Source organism: Pleurodeles waltl, chromosome 1_2, assembly GCF_031143425.1.
Source record: "Pleurodeles waltl isolate 20211129_DDA chromosome 1_2, aPleWal1.hap1.20221129, whole genome shotgun sequence".
NCBI lineage: Eukaryota > Metazoa > Chordata > Amphibia > Caudata > Salamandridae > Pleurodeles > Pleurodeles waltl.
In genome coordinates, this window is record NC_090437.1 from 872,464,645 (window position 1) to 872,477,832 (window position 13,188).

The window sequence follows — 13,188 nt, forward strand, 5'->3', positions numbered from 1 at the left end:
AAGACTGGACACACTGTAGGTGCGATGACATGGAGTGAACAGGTGTGTAACTACTGCCGGACAAGACTCCTTTGAGTATTTGGGTTGAAAAGGCATGCGAATGCAACGTTCCAAGTAACACGTACAAGGTTGAAGCCCATCAAATCGGTGACTGGGACCGGCTGCAAGTCGTTTTCGGCAAAACAAAAACATTTTCAGGTTTCTACACACTGCCCTCCTGTTTCCCTTTTTGAACTGCACACATCGCACGGACATCGTTCATCTCTCCGCTGCCCCCGCCGTTATGTTACTATACTATGCGCCCCCCACCCTCCGCCAGTCTCAGCGGCATGCCCTCGCGCACGGAGCACGGCTGAACCGTGGCAGCACCCTCCCTGTCACGCGCCGCCGCTGCACGGAGCAGTAGGCGGAACATGCTCGCGCGCGCGCGCGAGGCGCTCCTCCCCCGTGTGCGTGAGCGCGCGGGCTGCTGAGAGTGCTGCTGCTGCTGCTGCTCCTACACTGCCGCTTCGCACGGCGCAGACACGGACCTGTCCTGCCCGCAAAGCCCCGAGCACAGCACGCACAGGTGGCGAGAGGATGCGGCCCGGCTCGCCAGGATATTGCACTGCACTGGAGCAAGGCGCACAGCACCAGGACGTCCCTGCCATGCAGCCAGTTTTATGGGTAGCCACAGCTGAGCAGGTGGGTGCTGATTTGTCTTCTGTTCTTCTTCCTGCATTGATTGTGCCTGGGCTCTGCTCACTGGCTCCGAGGGTCACTGGTTTCAAGGGGGTGGAGACCACTTGACCTCCAGCTGCATGGAAATGAGGTTATCCCCTGTTCAGCCTGCTCCCTTTTAAGCCGAGAGTTGTAGTTCATCCAGGGGTTACTGCAACTTGTACATGTTATAACCTGCGCTCTCACACACGTGTCTATTTATTTACACTGTGTTATGTAGCGTGATGAACAACCGTAACTGCTGTCAAGCCGCTTTACGTTTTCCTGGCGTTCGAGAAACATGCACATGCTTCTATAAAAGTATCCCGACCTTTAATAAGAACGTACGTTGGTCTGTTCCGAAGTCGAGGCTTTCACCGCAATGCCCGTTAGCCCTGCCACCATCCTTGGAGGGCACGTTTAATGCCTGCGCTCTCCCACGTTCCCGGGATGGAAAGCGGGTGTTCTTACGGCATCGGTTGAACTAGCGGGTCCTTGCCGGGCAGGCAGCGGCGAGCTGGGCTGGTCAAGTGAGAGCCTGCCTCGAAGTCAACCCTCTGCCCTCCCGCTCAGCCCAGTGCCCCCTACAAGGGTGCTGCTGAAGCAGAGACCCCGGTCCAGCCAACCTCCACTGCTCTTCGTCTCCTTTCCTCCTTGCATCCTGCTTCCCCGTGATGCTGCAGCAGGTGGACCGGCCACATCCCAGTGTCCGCCCAGCATCCTTCCCGGGTCTCTACTTGTGCGACTCGGCCACGGTGTCCAGAGCACAGGCGCGGGGTCAGTCCAAGAAGAGCGCTCCCGTGCATCTTATTCAAAGTATCTCAAACTTTACCAGCACCCGCTTCTCAGCAGCAAGTGTTCATCTTTCCGGTCCCTCAAGTTTGAAGTGATGGACTTATTTTCTGCGCCAAAGGAATTAGGCACATGAGAGACTCAAAATGTAGCACTGTACAAGCATTCAAATTAATTCTCTAACTTCTTGAAGATACCCTTTAACCAAACACATTATAGTTTTATGAGTCACTGCAGCAACGTCGAACCTATTTTTGAACGGTTCTCGGGTCGTACAGGTTTACCATCTCCACTTATTGTACCCTCTTTCTGTTTCCAGAAAAATGGCAAAACGCAAGTCCCCGGTTAACCAGATTTCCTGCCAGGTATAACGCATTTTTTCCTTCACTTCCGGAAGAGAACATCTTAAGGAAAACTGCCCCAAAAGTTCCTTATTTTATAGATCTGAAAACAATTATAGCGTTGCACGTTCTATTATTGCACACACAAATCAATATGTTATCTGTCAAACACGCACTCGGAGACACACACACCCTTGCATAATATTTCACAGTATATATTTAAGTTTAGGATTATTGCAACCAGCCTTTTAACATGCAGTCAGAGACCCACCTTCGACAAATATGTACTAGAATCATTTCTTGAAAGGTTGGGGTACCGAAATAAGTCTGTGCAATATGCAGCCTGGGTCATTTGAAACAAGAATAGTTGTCCATTTAGGAACATAGGGCCATATGTACAAACACATTTTCCCATTGACACAGAATGGGAAAAACCCTTTGCTACATCTGGCCCATAGTGACTAATCTAGTTACTGAAAATATTTCATGAAAGACGAGTTAGTTTAAACGTTCCTTAACTTTTGCGAGTGTTTGTGGTCCTCGGTGTCTTCTTTCTGAAACCTTTGTGATTACTTTGTCTCTTATTAAATTGCATGTACAGCGGTTACTAAGTGATGGCCACGTCTGTTGGACGTGGTGAATATTTTTATGAAACACACATGGGGCCAGTTGGATAAGGCAGTAAATGTGGCAGGGAGCAGCACATCCGTGTGCACAGAACAGTCGTGCTCAGAGGTCAGGGAAGAGCGTATTGAGCGCTCGCAGTCTCACTGTCACATAGCGGTCATAGTTTGCACTCAGCTGAATGTATCCGGGCCTTGATTGTTGCAATTTCATTGTGTCTGGTGACTTTAAGCTGAGTTGTATGGCAGGAGAGGGAGTCATGGCAGCTTGGAATTAGCTCTTAGATCTTTTTTCTCGTCTACTCATTTATCAGAGCCATTAAAGCATCTCAACTTTTTCTATCTTTGATAATGTTCTTTCTTTTAAGAGGCCTTTCAGTCCGATTTCGCCAGGCACTTATTTTTGAGAATTGTGTACCCATTAAACATTAGAAGTTGCCAATAATAATTGGAAGGCATTTCAAACAAAAAGGCTTCAATTGCAAAGTGTGTCATGCTAACAGTGCTATTTCGAAGACATGGAGGATGGTAGCAAGCCCCACATTCTGCACACATTTGCTCTAAATTCTCAGTCTTTCTGGCATTGGACCACTAGGCAGACTTCACATGGGGCAGGCTGTGCGGTACTGCACATTCCGTACAGCTAGTGAGGCTCTCTCTTATTACCTCCTCTTTACCGACACATGTAGTCTGTGGTGTAGAGATGATTGCACAGGGTCAGTGGTGCTGCCGGTCCTTTCAATTTTGTTCACAGATTCACTCCGCACTATAAAATTCAAGTTTTTGTAGCTGCCTGGTAATGTCACTTTCACAATGGGATTGGAATGACTGCAGTTTTTTTTTACCTCCTTTTTTCCCCCAGAAAATGCCTCTTCACCTTTTTTTATTTATAAGTAAAGCATCAGAAAATCAAATTTCAAGTAATTTTTCTTGTTGTGCCAGATAGATAAAAAAATAACATGAATCCATAAATCATCTGGCTTTATACTCTCTGAGGGCCAGTGAATGAAATGTCTGCCTAGTTCTGTAGTAGTCTTCTGTAACTTAGTGGGTGCGGGACTTGGCGCTTTCTACAACGGTGCCTGCTGAACCTGGACTCTCAGTTCCCGGTCACTTATCCACTGCATTGAGCTTCAAAATAGCTTGAAGCATGTTGGAGTTAGTAAGGAGCAACGGGTTAGGGAAAGAAATTCTCGCCTTTTGCCCACTCCACAAGTCCCACCAAAATCCTCTGCCTTTGTATGTTTTTAATGCTGTTGCGTATAGATACTGCAGTGAGGAGCAGCAGAAGTATTAATGTGTGTGCCATGTAGCGCAGCAACATGTTTGCTGCCACTCCTCTTGCATGCATGTGTTTGCTGGTGCACCACGCATCGCCTTCTGATAGCAAAGATCACTCTACCTCCCCCCAAAGATGGATGAGTATACCGGGGAATCGCTTCCATGCATTACTGTATTCACAGCCATCACAAGGCGAGAACCCATAATCATATAACATAACCTTGTGTGCTGCTTTCCATGCAAGTACCGAATCCCTTTAAATATGTGCGCATCTCCTCTTGATCATGCACGAAGAACGGATGTAGATAAGGAGCATTTACTCTGCTTTTACAGCTGTTCTCAGTGGAGTTTGTGTACTGTGTCTTTCAGTACAAGTAACATTCAACCACTTTAGTTCTTGCAGTCTCTAAGCTATCTTTAGGACCCCATCGCGATGCTAGTGTTGGCTGAAGAGTATGATATCGATTATTTATCCCAGTATCTCATCCTCAAGCACCTGCCTCGATTTTATTGTATTTGGGGCATCCATATCCGGTCCAAAACCAGTCCTTTTTCCAAACTGTTCACGATTTACTGAGCGATATATTGAAGGCTATGGCTCTTAGGTAGCTACGCACTTTGTTGCAAAATGCTGCTGCTAAGTACGGTCGTGAGAGGACACTCAGAGAAGTTGGAAAAACAGGGTTATGTGAAAGTTTTGCTGTTTCCCCGTTTGTGGTGGTTGCTAGACATTTTTCAGCACCAAAATCTAGCTTGTGCATCTGTGTTTGAAAGTTTTAGGCTACACGGTTGTATGTTGTGAAGATAGATTAATGTTGTATTTTCAGTTATTGACCTGAATTTTATGTCTGTTTCTGTTTATCCTTAAAATACATTTGTGTTGACTTGGTGATTTTATTGGAAACACATGACATTATAGTAAGACGGAATAAAGGATGAAGCATGTTTGTGTACAAATCACAGTGTGAGGAATTTAGTATTTTTTGCGCCTTTTACAGATTTTTTTTTTCTTATACCTGCGTGAAGTGTACGTGCTAGTCTAGTCTGTTCCTCATAGCATTTCTGTTGTAGTAATATACACGCTTGACTAAAACATGCTGATACCATGAAGAACAAATCATTCAAAGTCATATGCAACATCCAGATCGTTAAGTACGAAGTTGCAACAAGAAAACATCTTTCATTGATATGACATCTGCTCCATTTCTCTTGAGGTGCTTCATCAATAGGAGCGTGGTAGAGAGATTCTAGCTGTCTGGTGTTTTGGATCACCTTTGTGATGGTCACTTATAAGTATTTAGGTGTGACTCGCTATGTTTCACCCAGATCTGAACTGTTATTTCTTCGTGTAGGATCTCATAGGCGATCAGAATAATTTTGGTGTCATCAGCATATTTATGTCATCCCTTTTCCATTTTAAAAGAGGAGATCGGTAGAGGTTTGACACATACGTGGGGCTCATTGTTGTGGACCTTGGCCGCTCCACGCATCACATGAAGATGGAGGTGGGATCTGTTTGACCTTCAAGTGCTAACTGAGCCTTTGAATTTGAGAGAAGCTAGAAAAACCAAGCCTCTGTTAATACTTTGGCAACATTTTCAGTCTTGGAACCAGTGACCTATGGTTTGGCTTGACAAAGGCGGCCAGCTATAGGTGAGTAAAATAGATTCTGTACCAGAACAGATTTCTTGACTTAAATTATTGAGTGTGCACGAGGATCATTAATTTAACACAGATTTCAACCTTTGTTTCAATACAGTACTAAATAATTTGCTTACATTTGCATGCAAGCTTTGATGAACTTTTAGAATAGACAAGTTGACGGGTACAACATTAATGGTTTTTGCTCAGATCAGTCTGTAGTATGATGGAAAGTATGATATAGATCATTGTTCTCTCTACTAACTACATCCTAAGGTTTTACAACCTCAGCGATTTCACACATTTCCTTGTCTCAACAGGAGAAATATTGATGTAAAATATTAACTGTAAAACACAAAACAAGTAATGCCACTTAATACATTCCATTGATGTGCAAGAACACCTCATCAATACATTCCTAATTGTAAAATAATAAACCGCCATGAGTACCTTAATTAGTGTGTCTTAATCAAGGGCTTTCCGATGCGGCTAGATGCAGCACAGTGCTGTATTTTGTTTCTGAAATGCAATAACAATGGCATGGGTCACTCTTCATTTATCTAGCCAGTTGGCAGCAGAGGCTCACACATGGCACGCTTTCCATGAACATCTGCTTCGTGGAAGGGAGCTCTTTTTAGGTCTCCCCCGCCAAGGTTCGGGTAGGGTGTGACAAATGAAGGAACCTGCTAGCCATGGCAGAGTGATTTCTCTGCAAAACCCCGTCAGCTAATTCCCCGCACATCGTGTGGCGGGAATATATTTATCCAGCTGTACTGTGCTCTCAGCTGGCATGTTAAATCTTTTCGCGTGGTTTGTTTTGCATGTATTGGTTCTGAGTAAAGTCATAAAAGTGCATCGGGATATCTACAGGTCTTCTACACATTCAGGCTTCGGTGTAGTGCCAATATAGACATCACCTTTCCCCAAAATACTGAAAACCTGATCAGAATAGGGATCGAGGAAAATGAATTCAAGAGTGTAACTTGAAATGTGTGGATTTAACTGGTGGAGGCTGATGGTGTACAGATATTGTCGTAACCAAATCTTGCGATCCCAGTGATTCTACAAAGTGGGCTTTTGAGTGGATGTTCACTGTAAGAGGTTCAAGGAGGATAAGGCAGGTAGTGACACCTCTGCAACACTATTTACTGAGAAGTTGGCGGAAGCGTTATGTCCTCCCTGGAACCTACCACACATACATGATCAAGGAAAGGACATTATTGTATATCCTGACTTAACCTAAGTGTTACTTTAATGTGTGTGGGCTGGTTTGACATCCAGTGTGTGTGTATGGACATGACTTCAACACTGGGGGCGTTTCATTCATAACGTTTGATTCATTCTTCCATATTCAATATCGGCAGCCCTAAACGTGCTGGGCGCTCTGCTCTATTCATTACTATGTGCCTATTGTTTCTTATTTAAGGAGAGTTATGCTTTGGTGGCTGATTTCTTTTTGTCGACTGTGCAACTGGATATCTAGAATTCTAATTTCTGTTTCACTACTTGACCAAATTATTTGATCCTGGGCCAGTCATTGTACCTCCTTGTGACACATTTGCATTAAAAGCTTACAAAGGGATTGCTTAGATTCAGCCTAAGTGACACCAAAGTATACTTTGGAAAATTGTTTTAATTTCGAAATGCATTTTTAAATAACTTGTTTGGTGTAACAAAAAATTAAGTGGTTCCTTTAGGCGTATTGACTGACCCCTAAATCTGGCTTTTGCTGTCTGCAAGGAAAACATTTTATATTCACAATGTTTATCACCTTTCATATTTAAAATGCCTTTGCCAAGATCCCTTTGCATTGCTATTTAAAAAAAAAACAAAAAAACTTCAGAGTTTCAAATGACAAGCTCCACACACCTCGTCAGTGCCTTTGCTTTGTTTGTTCCTGCCTGGAGCGGGATGCCATACCTGGATTGATGTGCAGGCACGGCTCTTGGTGTGGTGTGCTCTATTCTTCCCTGCATGATTCCGGCGCCGCTGCCAGCTACCACCCAGCTTTAAAGGGAAATCCTGAACCGTGAGAATCTTCCAAGTCACGTCTCGTTGTTCAGTCGGAACAGTAGAGTGAGCGGAAGCGTGGAGTGCTGTTTGAACAGCTGGGAAGGAGTGGAGAAATGAGAGTATATGCCATAGCATGTCTAAAACCACCCAGAACCGGAAGGAGTCCACGCACAGAGCTAGGGAGAGGGCAGGTGTGCGCATGATTAAATGAAGCATCCATTTGGATGGCACAGGTCTACTAAGAGTCTCTCTTACTCAGAGGTGGGTTGCAGTATATAGAAGCAAATATGCAGTCTCCGTTTTTTACTTGGCAGCCTAAAAAGCTTGAGTCTCTGGATGCTCTATAACATTGAGGCATAGTCAATGTTGTGGCCATATATGCACCTTACCGTGACCATCTGATGACATCAAGGAATTATCACCTAGGAACACATTTAGAAAACCAACTTGAGAGCAACACTGTGCATCAATTCATTACACAATATCCCCATTCTCCACAACCATAGAAGCTACGTTTTCTCACTGTGTAATAAGACCGAGCAAAAGTAGGAAGGATGCAGGGATCGTGTGACTTGGAGATGCCTGTCCCTCCGTATTTCCTTTTTGGAGCATAAGGATTGTGTTCATTCACTTGAGGGATATATTAAGAGCTGCATGTTTTCTTTTGGTTGCTTTGGGTGAAGGGTTTTTAGTTTGAGGTAACGCCATGTTAGATTTTCTCAAGTAAAGAACCATTTGCTGCACAGAAAGCTGAATTATAGGTCCGTGTGGATTCTGAATTATAGGTCCGTGTGGATTTTTGTTTTCAGAAGATTTCTAAACAGCGTGTGTGGTTATCTTTAGCTTTCATGATCTGAGTGTGCTGCACAGCCCAGGACTGTGGACTCCCAGAAGCTACTAAATCTTGGAAGCCAGAGTTCACCTGGGAGAGGTGGTGAGGGAGCATAATCTGTCAAATCAAAGAATGGGGCATACCACTTTTTTCCATTGTTTTGAGTGCTTTTCCAATTCCCCCATCTAAGGCACAGAGCAGGAGTCCAGTGGTTTTTCAGTCAAATGGGATTCACCCATGCTTGGGAGTTTTTGAAGATGTGAGCAGTCGATGTGTTAACCACTGCTCAGACTGGCATCACTGAGTTGGAATGTTGGAGACGGTCTCTTACATACGTTAGGCATGAAAGTACCTGTGCCCTAAAAGGACTTTTATTTAATTAGCAGTAGGGTTTCCAAAGTTGAATGATCTCATGCTCACAGCAGTGATGGTCTTCATAGAACCACCAGAATCCCCAAAATCCTGCAATTCGCCATAGAGTAAGAGTTTCATGAAGCAAACTGGAAATGGAGTGATGAGGTCTGCAAAAAGAATACCATTCATTGAGAAAACAAGTCCTTTCCTGCCATCAGTTTCTATGTTTTGTAGTTTTTATAGGGCACTGGGAGACTGCAGATTGTCATTTGCAACAACATTTATCGTACCCACTCTGTGTGGGGTCGCTATTTCTCAATAATCCGATGTTTCAGAATATTTCACAATTTAGTTTTGCAGTTTCATCCTAGCTTCTAGTTATTTTCAGGTGAGTAGTTGGTTTTATTTCAAGCCCGTAGTTATAGTTCACACTGTGTGCTAACGCGTTATTATGATAACATTTCATTGTAAATATCAGAAAGCAAAATGGATATTATGCTCACATCTATACTCGTTTTAGGTTTTCTTAGTTTTTCATTAAAACAGAATTACAAACAGGTGATGCACAGTGTGATTTGCGTTTCCCTCTCAAACTCTGCTGGGAGAGGTAGGGGAAACACAGGTAAAGCATCCTCAAAATCATAAAACCAGATGGGGACAGTGGGAAGCATGCCAAAGCAGCACGTATGAATGACTTCAGCGGTGCTAGATGAAAGAGAGTGAGTAAAGGAGTTGAGGCGTCATTCCCGCTTAGATTTCAAAATTAAGGACGAGTGGGGAGCTAAAAAATATAAAAGCTCAGTATTGAGTGAACTTGTGGAGTCATTTACATCAGTATTTTTCCATCCTAAATTTAACATAGCTCAGTGATGATCATTCTGTTGTTATTCATTTACAACCGAGCTTAACGCTGTCCTGTTGTAGCAGAAAAACAGACGTTTTCACTCCAGCCACTTCATTGCTACATTCCTGCCTTTTTCGTAAATGGAGTACCACGTCAGTCAGTTCGAAGCAAACAAGGCCTGCTGCGGCCGAGTGTGTTTTATTTTGTTGTTTGATGTATTACATTAACAAGTCATGATCATTATGGTGCGTGGATTTAATATGCAATAGTACTGGCATGCTGCAGAAATGGGTCTGCTGACAGCAGCACAAAATGAGATACTTATAGCAACAAAAGTCCTGAATCACAGATGTGTTGGTTCTTCTGTGGCTTAGAGGTCAAAGACATTGTCGGGGGTCAAAAGATTCAGAATGTTCATTTTTTTATTTTTTCACTGTTCTGTTGTGAGTGAAGCAGGTTGGGTTATGTGTCAGCTCACAGTACATGCATTCTTAAATTAAAATCCCAATGAGGCCAATGACGTCATAGTGATGCTGCAACGGTGCTGTGGATTTTGATGCAGACTGAAAAGTGATGGTTCACAATGCGTTTTGCTTCCTTGATGTAGACATAATGCTATGCGCAGCCTGAATTGGTTGATATGTGATCAATGTATGCTCGAGTCTGAGTGAGGTGAAAAATCCCTTCAGATTTAGAGCTAGTTCTTATACCAGGTCAATTGGTCTCCAGCTGATCACCAGATTTCTCTAAGAGTGCGTGGTGCTTTTTCCTTTTAAAGTGTGGAGTCTGTAGACATAAGAGGATCTTTCTTTAAAATGACTGCTTGCTGCTGAGACCAATCAGCTGTTTAACAGGAAGGATAGGGCAACATTAGTGATATTCTTGCCACACTAGGCATGCTATCTTGACAATTGCTCTTGCCTACATCCGTGGCCACTGCCAGATATGATTGGGGAGTAGCCAGTCCGGTGCAAGAAGAACTTGTAGAATGTATCCAGTTCCTTTAAGAAAGAATGGACCTAAATGTTCTACCCTATCTCTCCCTCTGGTGAACAAACCTTCTTAATCCATCCATTTTTGGTAATTCTGGCACCCTCGACCTGCTCTGTGGTTAGCTATTCCTTGTAGAACTTCAGATTGCAGAAGCTCACATTCATTATTTGTTGAACTCTCTAAATAGTTCGGCTACTTGTGCAGAAGGCTACAGAAAAATTAGACAGTTTCCAGACAAAAGTTGTGAAAATGAAGCAGTCCCACGCATGAGAGCAGATCCAGATATGTACAAGGGGCACATGATTTTGAGAGGAGTAGTAATTTTGGAACAAGAGTTAATTATTTATTACGATTCTGTAAACACATTTTTATAAAATACCTCTTACCAAAAAGGCTTCTGGAGCTCTGTACAGTTGAATAAAATCAGTGTAATCCATACAATTTCTGTGTTATCCGATACACAAGTCCACACAAAAAAATGTTAAAAAGAAATTAATAAAGACATTGGTGAACCTATAATGCTAATTTCCAGAAAGCAATTTAAAAACAAAACATTTTCACTTCCCATCTAAAACACATAAAGAGGTGGCGCTTTTAAGAGACAATGCAATAGCTTTGTCAAGTTGATGGGGTGAGGGTTTAATTAAAAATCCTGGTGGAAGGTAAAAGCCCTTAGAGCTCTAGTGATCTGAAGATAGGAGTTCTTGGTCCAAGCGGGCTGTGCTCCTCCAAGTTATTGGCTAGGTATAATGTTGAAAGAGTAACTAGGGAAAGAGACCTTGCAGTAATACAAGGAATTATTTGTTTGGGTAGGGCACAGAAATGAGTATGGTAGTGAAGCAAAAACTGTAAACATGTTTGAAATTGACACAATAGTTGCATGTGACACCATTGAGGTCAATAATATTGGCCTGCACATATATCGACTCCACAAAATTGATTACCACTATATCATCAAGGTGAACATGTGTAGGGAATTGTAGATGTACTATTACTATCGACATCTGCTTGCCTCGGCAGTATTGTCTTAGGTTGTTATTAGAACATCAGTATTGTAACTCCCCACTAAAACATTTGGAGAAGAAAAGAGATAGTAAAATGGAGAGGCAGTAAAGCCAGAGCCCTTGAGGATGGGTATCCTTCGTTCTTACCATACTTAATATTTTGTGTGCCTACGATTTAAGAACAAGGAAACATTTGCTTTTTTTCAAGATATTAAAAATACAGACCTTAACATTTCTTGCTGGACCAGTAAAAATATGGAAAGGTGATGTGAGGCGTACACCATCGAGGACGCGTAGACTCCTACAGAGGGAGGCAGTGCACTGTTGTAGCGTAAGCAGCTTCCTTAAACTATATTGCTTTTATTTTGAGAGTTTGTTTTTTTCGAATGGAGCATGAACACAGAAAAATATATTGATGACAATTACATTGAGCCATAGTAACATGTTTCATTTACTGCACCTAGAGCCATCAGAAGTACCTTTAAGAGGCATTATATACAAGTAAAGTTGTAACATTATTATTATTTCAAGACTCTGCTTTTATGGCAAATTGACATCATCAGCATCTAACAGCAGGTGGGAATACAGAAATTATACATTTGTAACCATGCAGTCCAGGATTGTCGTATTGTTTTACCTGTGACATTTCTTGCTCTGCAAATTGTCATGCGCACTGTAACCGAGAGTGAACTGGCTCAACTCTTTTTGCTTCCAGATTTGTTAGTAAGAATGCAAGGTAGTGTTGTCTTCGGTGTCTGCATGTCGGACCCTGAACTGCACATTTTCTTTTCGTTTTCTTTCCATTGCAATCTGTGGTGATAATATGATTCCTACTCTATAGTCGGCAATGAGTGTTTAGGGCACATTTTCCTGTCAGTCCTGTTGTGCTATCTGGAAAAAGAAAGTCTCTGAATGCCTGTGCGTTATATCCACTCAGTGTATGCCCTTTCTACTGATACAACAAAGGCACCTCATACTGTCCTATTTCTATGACTTCTGTAGAGAGGTGGAAAGAGTTGCACGGTACTATTTCAAGACCTACTCTAAACTGATCTTCTATTTGTTTGGTCTGTGTTTGAATTATCCTCTATTTTGATACATTAACTCATTTGGCTGCAGACATCACGAGCTGTTTAAAAACAGTTAAAAAAAAAAGAGCTAGTTTTGAGTCGAGCGAAGCTGTACTGATACCAGGATTTCCAATTGTTCCAGAAAACACAATGCATGTCACTGATTAAATGGGTCCATAGTACCAAGGTTCCGTTCATTTAGTTGATGTTTAGTTAGCTTGAGGGTTAGAAAGCTATTTTTCGAAGGTAATATCGGCTATTTTCAGAGCACAAATGTTGTTGAGGAATGAATATTTCTTCTGTGTCCTCGGTGTTTAGTTGTATAGTGGGGGTTAGCAGATGGACACGCTGATGCAATGTGACAGCAATAGGCACGTTCACGGACCCTAGGAACTTAAAATCTCCCTACCTATGGTGACAAAGTGTGCCTTCATTAGTATTGTCCTGGAATTTCTAACCTGTTTGTAAGCAAATCATGTGATGGGTAGACGGTTATCCCTGCCTGCTTATAGCATGAGTAGAGGAGGCCAGCTCCATATCGAGCAGGTAAATTAACAATGCGAGCAAGGAGGGCATTGCCAGCTCTGAAACTGCAGGTAATAAGGAACACACTCTTGTCGTTCTATCACCTTTACGGTTAATGTGTTACTTGGTCAACTTGACATACCTTTAGTGCCGCACAATATGCCATTCTATCTGCT

At 42.7% G+C, this 13,188-nt stretch overlaps 1 protein-coding gene across 6 annotated transcripts in view; it reads left to right on the forward strand.

Annotated features, from left to right (window-relative positions):
* Nucleotides 1-492: 492 nt before the first annotated feature.
* The window catches only part of TENM3 (teneurin transmembrane protein 3), a 1,099,611-nt gene continuing 1,086,915 nt past the window's right edge, over nt 493-13,188 (forward strand). For 5 of the 6 annotated variants that reach the window (XM_069244742.1, XM_069199199.1, XM_069199207.1 and 2 more), the window contains exon 1: nt 493-684. The gene's annotated coding sequence lies outside the window, so the exon portion shown is untranslated. The remainder of the gene's footprint in view (nt 685-13,188) is intronic. The other variant, XM_069244751.1, reaches the window with a different exon arrangement.